The 5,889-nt window shown below is 34.4% G+C and overlaps 1 non-coding gene and 1 pseudogene across 1 annotated transcript; both read left to right on the top strand.

The window, feature by feature from the left end:
- Nucleotides 1-1,731: 1,731 nt before the first annotated feature.
- On the top strand, nt 1,732-1,850 carry LOC120593591 (5S ribosomal RNA). The gene has a single exon (XR_005650396.1). It is a non-coding gene; the product is annotated as a 5S ribosomal RNA (ribosomal RNA).
- A 3,563-nt stretch (nt 1,851-5,413) lies between these two features.
- On the top strand, nt 5,414-5,532 carry LOC120593580 (uncharacterized; annotated as a pseudogene).
- The last annotated feature ends 357 nt before the right edge of the window (nt 5,533-5,889 follow it).

Raw genomic sequence — 5,889 nt, 5'->3', positions numbered from 1 at the left:
AAAGGTGGAGTTTGGACATGGAGGGCCAGGAGCTAGAGTGCCAAGCCCAGACAGTACACGCTTTGTTAAAAATAAATATATAAGTATATAATATAATATATATTACACATAAACATATATATTTTCTCTATATCACATATAGAGAGTACATATAGTCATGCATCGCTTAACAACGAGGATACTTTCTGAGAAATATGCCATTAGGGGATTTAGTCCTCGTGTGACTATCATGGAGTACACTTACACAAACCTGGATGGTATAGCCTACTACACACTAGGCTATATGGTATAGCCTATTGCCCCTAGGCTACAAGCCTGTACAGCATGTTACTATATAAAACAACATGAGATTAAATCAAACACAAGAGAAAATGAAGCAATCAAGAGATGTGATAAACATGACATGTATGAGGCTGCTGCCTATGTAACAGGCATACTGTTTTACAGGAAACTTTTTTAATAGTTAGAAAGAGTACACTCTATATGCTTATTATGTACTGTACATGATGTACATTTATTATGCAATGTACATTTATTATGTACTGTCCATAACTGTATGCGTTATACCTTTATACAGCTGGCAGCACAGTAGGTTTGTTTACACCAACATCAAAACAAACACATGAGCAATGTATTGTGCTACGACCTTATGATAGCTACAATGTCACCAGGCAGAAGGAATTTTTCAGCTCCATTATAATCTTATGGGTCCACCATTGTATATGTAGTCTGTTGTTGACTGAAACATCATTATGTGGTGCCTGATTGTATATTTATGCATAATTATATTTTATTTTATTATGTAGAGATTATGTATTATATCATATATTAACATATAATAATATATTAATACACAATACATAGAGGGAGTCAAAGTTTCCTGATGCTAAAAATAAAACTCACTAAATACATTTAAAAATTTGTCTTTGGGGGGAATGGACGTGAGAGTGGGGTTTGGGAATTCTGGAAAATAAATAAAATGAACAAACAAAGGAATCAAGAGAGGAGACTGGAAGGAACCAGTGATGATAATGTGCCCGATTGGAGGTCATGCATAGCCTCACCCTCTGCCCAGAAGTCCCCAAACAACAAAATAAATGCCCCTCCCTCCAAAAGTAATACATGTTAATTGATCAAAATTTGGGGAAAAAAACACATCCTACTGCCCAAACATAACCAATGTTAGTTAGTATCTTGGTGAGTTTAGGCTTTATTCTAAGCCTAAAAATACATATTTGAGATCATGCTGTATGTAAATTATATACTGCCATTTTAACACAAACATTCTCCCATTAAAATTCTTGACAAAGGTCATTTAATGGCTGCAAAATATTCCATTGAGTGGATATACTTATGGAATTCCTTTTTGTATTGGTTTTGGCATTCTTTTTATTATCTTTCTTTCTTTCTTTAGACTTGTTGGCCAGGTTTTAGGTTAGATTTTCTCCGTGTCCTATTTTGGGAACTAGCATTGATGTTTTAGAGAAGTTGAGAAAAGCAGGGTAAGGTTGTTGGAAGCAGTAGTATTTGAGGGGAACTTTGGAGTATGTTAAACATGCACAAGATAAAACCTTCAAATGATACAAGAAGATGCATAGTAAAAGATAAATCTTTCTCACCCCTCATCCTCAGTTCCCCAGTAGCACTTCCTTGTATGTCCTTTGTGTGGATATTCTAAGCCTATACTAATGTGCGTATAGCTATGTTTTTATTATTTTTAAAACTGCTTTATTCTACAGCCATGTCACCCTGAAAGTGCCTGATCTCGTCTGATCTCAAAAGTTAAGCAGGGTCGGGCCTGGTTAGTACTTGGATGGGAGACTACCTAGGAAGACCGGGTGCTGTAGGGGTTAAAAAAAAACAACACCCTCTTTAATGAGATATAATTCACATACTATACAATTCACCCATTTAGAATGTATAATAATTCAATGCTTTTTGATATATCCATAGTTGTGCAAACATTATCACAATCAACTTTAAAATGTTTTCATTACCCCCAAAGAAACCCTGTACCCTTTTGCTGTCACCCCATCCCTAGGCAACCACTAATCTACTTTCCGTCTCTATAGATTTGCCTATTCTTAAGATTTTATATAAATGGGAACATACAATATGTGGCCTTCTGCAACTGACTTCTTTCACTCAGCATAGTGTTTTCAATGTTCATCCATGTTGCAGCAAGTATCAGTACATCATTCTTTTTTTAAAAATGTAGACTTTATTTTTGGGGGTGGTTTTAGATTTACACAAAACTGGGTGGACCCCTACATGCTGCCTACAAGAGACTCACTTCAGATTAAAAGACACACACAGACTAAAAGTTAGGGGATGGAAAAAGATATTGCCTTGATGGACCTAGAAAGTATTTAAGTCAAACAGAGAAAGATAAATACCATAAGATTTCACTTATATGTGGAATCTAAGGAATAAAAAGAACAAACTAATCAAAAACAGACTCACAAATATAGTGGACAATTTGGTGATGGACAGAGGGAAGGGGGGTTGGGGGCCTGGGAGAATAGGGTGAAAGGTTAAAGAAGTACAAATTAGTAGTTGATGGATGGTCACGAGGATGGGGAGCATGACAGAGGGAATGCAGTTAGCATTAATATGATGGCTAGGTAGAAGGTCAGGGGAGGGAGGGAGCAATTGGGGGATTGTTTTATGAACTATATAGATATCTAACCAATGTACTATATACTTTAAACTAATTTAAAAAAACTGTGTGGAAAGTACAGAGAGTTCTCATATACCCACTTACCTAACCCATTTTTTCCTATTATTTATATCTTATATTAATGTGGTACATTTGTTACAATTGATGAGCCATTATTATTTTTTCTTCTCTCCCTAGCTTTATTGATATATAATTGACCGATACATTATTATTAACTAAAGTCCATAGACTACATTCGGGTTCAACTCTTTGTGTTGTACATTCTATGGGTTTTGACAAATGAATGATGTCATATCCACCATTACAATATCATACAGAGTAGTTTCACTGCCCTAAAGATCCCTTGTATTCCAGTTCACCCCGTTTCCCTCTCCCTGAACCCTGGGTAACCACTGCTCTGTTTACTGTCTCCATACTTTTGCCTTTTCCAAAACGTCATATAGTTGGAACCGTACATTATGTAGTCTTTTCAGATTGGCTTCCTTCACTTAATATGCATTTATAGTTCCTCCATGTCTTTTCATAGCTTGATAGCTCACTTCATTTTAGCCCTGAGTAATATTCAGTTGTCTGGACGTACCACACTTTGTTTATTCACTCACATACTGAAGGACACTTCGGTTGCTTCCGAGTTTTGACAAATATGAATAAAGTTGCTATAAACATTCGTGTACAAGTTTTTGTGTGGACATAATTTTTATATTCATTTGAGTAAATATCAAGGAACATGATTGCTGATCATATGATAAAATATGTTTAGTTTTGTAAGAAACTGCCTGTCTTCCAAAGTGGTGTACCATTTTGTGTTCCCACCAACAATAAATGAGAGAGTTCCTATTATTCTACCTCCTTGCCAACATTTTATGTTTTCAGTGTTTTTGGATTTTAGCCTTCGAATAGGTATGTAGTGGTATCTAATTTTAATTTGCAATTCCTTAATGGCATAGATGTTGAACATCTTTTCATATGCTTATTTGCCATCTGTGTATCTTTGGTGAGGTGTCCATTAAAATCTTTTGCCCATTTTTAAATTGGGTTGTTTGTTTATTGTTGAATTTTAAGAGTTCTTTGCATATTTTGGATATCAGTATTTTATCAGATATGTTTTGCAAATATTTTCACACATTCATTCTTTTAACAGTGTCTTCAACAAAGCAGATGTTTTTAATTTTAATGAAGCCCAACGTATTGATTTTTTCTTTCATGGATTGTGTTTTTGGTGGTGCTTCTAGTCATTGCCAAACCCAAGATCACCTAGATTTTCCCCTATGTTATCTTTTAGGAATTTTATAGTTTTACATTTTACACTTAGGCTTATGATCCTTTCTGTGTTAATTTTTGTGAAGGGCATAGATCTGTGTCTTGATTAATGTTTATGCATGTGGGTGGCCAGTTGTTCTAGTACCATTTGTTGAAGACTATTCTTTTTTCATTGAATTAATTGATTTTGCTCCTTTGTCAAATATCAGTTGACTCTATTTGTGTGGATCTATTTCTATACTCTCTATTTTGTTCCATTGATCTGTTTATCTATTCCTTCTCCAATATCACACTATTTTGATTACTGTAGCTTTATAGTAAATTTCAAAATTGAGTAGTGTCAGTCCTCAGACTTTATTTTTCTCCTTCAATATGGTGTTGATTATTTTGAGTATTTTGCATTTACAGATAAACAGTTTGATGATATATACAAAATAACTTGGTAGGATTTTTATTGGGATTGTATTGAATCTACAGATTACGTTGAGAAGAACTGACATCTTGACAATATTGAGTCTTCCTGTCCATGTGAAAGTAATATATCTCCATTTATTTTCTTTGATCCTTTATTAGAGTCTTATAGTTTTCCCTATATAGCTCTTATACATATTTTGTTAGATTTATACCTAAGTATTTCATTTTTTGCTGCTAATGTAAATGGTATTATGTTTTTAATTTAAAATTTTAATTTTTCATTGCTGGTATATAGGAAAGTGATTGATTTTGTGTATTAACCTTGTATACAGCAACCTTGCTATAATTATTTACTAGTTTCAGCAGTTTTTTATTGATTCTTTGGAACTTTCTACATAGACGTTTATGTCATCTGTGAACAAAGAAAGTTTTATTTCTTCCTTCCCAATCTGTATACCTTTTATTTTCTATTTTTGTGTTATTGCATTAGCTAGGACTTCCACTACAATGTTGACTATGAATGGTGAGAGCAGCATCCTTACTTTATTCCTGATTTAGCGAGAAAACATCTAGTTTCTCATCATTAAACATGATACTAGTTATAGGCTTTTTGTAGATTTTTTTTTTGAGAATTTTAATGAATTTATTTGAGCCAAACTGACAACAATTGCCAGGAAGCAAAATCTCAATGGATCAAGAAAATGTTCTGGAAAATGGCAATTTTGCAGCTTGGTTTGTATATTAGAATCAAAGGAGGAGATGTAAGGAGGGTTACATGAAATCCATTGGTGGTAGATTAAAGGGGCAGGAGAAAGCAAAGCGGGGAAATCTCTGGGACTGGATAAAAAATTGTAGATGTTCTTTAGCTATGTTTTTTTTTTCGTTTGTTTAATTAGGATGTTTTCTTTTCCATAAAAAGAATGGAATCTGGCTGTTTGCGACAGCATGGATGGACCTTGAGGGTATAATGCTATGTGAAATAAGTCAGACAGAGAAAGACAAATACCTTATGTAAAAATAATAATAATATAAATGGAGCCACTTTAAAATGGACACAGAGTCTATGGCCATGCTACCCTGAACAACCCCGATCCCATCTGATCTCAGAAGCTAAGCAGGGTCGTGCCTGGTTAGTACTTGGATGGGAGACCACCTAGGAAGATCAGGTGCTATACGCGTAAAAAAATTAAAAAATAAGGGATTGTAAGCTGACAAGGTCCTTGCAATCTGTGAGACCAACCAAGGGTTGCCTCACCTAAAAAAAAAAAAATTAAAATGGACACAGAGCTGCCACCCCAGAGGAGCTGCCTTGCATGCTTTATGCTTCAAACCTTTGGAATGTTAAAAACTGGGCAAAATAACCTTTAGACTGGGCCTAAAGCAGCATTTATTCCAAAAAACTGTTTGTGTAGATAACAAGAAAGCAGATATTATGACTACTGGACTAAAAATTTAAAACATTCTTTAGAATTAACGTTATTATGTTAGCTTACCTGCACCTATGAAAATTCCTTCCTTCTATAGATATAATTGTT

This window comes from Pteropus medius, unplaced genomic scaffold (assembly GCF_902729225.1).
Source record: "Pteropus medius unplaced genomic scaffold, Ma_sr-lr_union100, whole genome shotgun sequence".
Classification (NCBI taxonomy): domain Eukaryota; kingdom Metazoa; phylum Chordata; class Mammalia; order Chiroptera; family Pteropodidae; genus Pteropus; species Pteropus medius.
Note: the sequence above shows the minus strand (reverse complement) of the source record. Positions and strands in the feature narration are given on the sequence as shown.